General features: G+C 42.1%; 1 pseudogene; it reads left to right on the top strand.

Moving 5' to 3' along the window:
* The first annotated feature begins 674 nt into the window (after window positions 1-674).
* Window positions 675-1,840, top strand: LOC119821964 (annotated as a pseudogene).
* Window positions 1,841-2,114: the final 274 nt, after the last annotated feature.

Raw genomic sequence — 2,114 nt, 5'->3', positions numbered from 1 at the left:
TTTTCATTTAGGACAATGGTGGCTCCTGTGCAAGATGGCACAAGAGCGAACTAATTATTAGTTCCCTCTACTCTTACAGCTGGAAGCACCCTTATCAAAAATATGGACGAAGTGTTCACCATTGTGTGAAAGTGGGTCTTCTGGTCTCTTCTCTAGCTATAGGATAAGAGTCCTGTCATAGATATTCTAATGCAGCAAACGTGGGTGTGAATTCTGTTATTTTTTACTGTTATTTCATTGAAAAGTTACTCAAAGTTTTAGGTTGACACAATAATCATTTATCATATCACACGGTTCCTAAGGGTCGAGGAATTGCGTGCTGTTAAGTAGGTAGCTGTGGCTGGAATTGCTCCCTTACATCTGCAATGTCTAACTTGACCCAGGCTGCAGTTATTTGCAGGGTTCACCAGAGTAGGTTAACCCCCTGTAATTATCTGGAGGACCCAGACTCAACTTTTTACCAGGCAAATTTTTTTTTTCCCATAAGGCTGCCTGAGTGCCCTCAGTCTACCAAAACTGGCTTCTCCCAGCACTGTCAGGGAAATCAAGGTGGAACCCACCATGATCCTTATGAGCTTGCTCGTCTCCACTTTCACCCTTTATCACTTCTACCATGTTCTTCCTGCTGCCCCCCACACCCCACACTCTGTTACAACACGGGAAGGAACTAGATCATGGGAATGCATAAACACCACGAGGAAGGGAAGATCCAGTCATCACAGAGCCCAAGGGTGAATTCAGCTGAAATGACAGACATGACAGACATTTTCTTCTCTTCTTCCAGATGATTGTCTTCTACCTTGTAATTTTGAGACAAACAAGCACGGTAATTACAAACCAAAAGCCCTCACATCACATAAATAACCTAAGTATGCCAATAGAGTAGCAGAGCTGCTTGCTTGCAATTGACCACAGCAGATTTTCGGACAACTCCATCTAGAGTCTAGAAGGGATCAACATGTAAGCAAATATCACTTATTATTTGACTGAAGAAAATGCCAGGCTGAGTGTCTTTTTGACAATGACAGTTTTGGTAACTATCTTATCGCTTATTTGGCTATAGCCATTGCTTCTGAACACTGTTAAATATCTTAAAGCTTATGGTGATGTAAAAAAGATTTCTCATCACTTGAACAAGGCTTTTCGGCTCGCCTGCATATTATAGGCTAATCATAGGCAATGGAGAAAAACGTAACGGAATGAACTCTTCCTACAGAAACTTTCCCACTTGTGTTTTCCGTAGTGTCTGTCAAGATAGTCTTTCCAAGTATTTTTGTGACTCATGAAGGGTCAGTATCAGAAACATCCTAATTCTTATTTATTTTCTTTTCTGTCTGTCTGTTTAAAGTTGGTTTTCAGCCATGGTAGCCAACTCACCAAGACGACAAATACAAAGGGAAAGAGGAGGAATACTTGCTATACGTTCCCTAGGCCCTTTAGGAAACATGGGGTTGTTCCTTTGGCCACCTATGTGAGAATCTACAAGAAGGGTGATATTGTAGACATCAAAGGAATAGTCACTGTTCAAAATTGGAATGCCCCATAAGTGTTACCATGGCAAAACCAGAAGAGTCTACGATGTCATCCAGCACGCGGTGGACATCAGTGTAAATAAGCAAGTTAAGGGCCAGATTCGTGCCAAGAGAATTAATGTGCTGATTGAGCATGGTCAACACTGCAAGAGCCAGGAAAACTTCCTGCAACTGGTGAAGGAAGAGGATGAGAAGAAAAGAGAGGAGCTCCTGAGTTCAGCTACAGCAGGCGGCCTGCTCCATCAGGAGAAGCACACTGTGTGAGGCCTAGCGAGAAGGAGCTTGAGCTGTGCAGAAACACCATATAAAATTATGGACTAAAAACAGACAAACAAAAAGAAAAGCAAGCAAGCAAACAAACAAACAAAATAAAAAAGACACCTGAGATCCAGCTTTAAACTTTGGAACTGCACTTCTGCAAAGTCTTAGGTGACCTCAGAGTACACTAAAATAGGGCGGTGTTGTTAACCTTTAGATTATAGTTGATCTCCTCATTACCTTCCTTCCTTCCTTCCTTCCTTCCTTCCTTCCTTCCTTCCTTCCTTCCTTCCATCTTTTTGGTGTTTTGGGCTGGATTTGGAA

Source organism: Arvicola amphibius, chromosome 8 (assembly GCF_903992535.2).
Source record: "Arvicola amphibius chromosome 8, mArvAmp1.2, whole genome shotgun sequence".
Classification (NCBI taxonomy): domain Eukaryota; kingdom Metazoa; phylum Chordata; class Mammalia; order Rodentia; family Cricetidae; genus Arvicola; species Arvicola amphibius.
The sequence above is the reverse complement of the archived record's forward strand: the minus strand, read 5'-3'. Positions and strand labels throughout refer to the sequence as shown.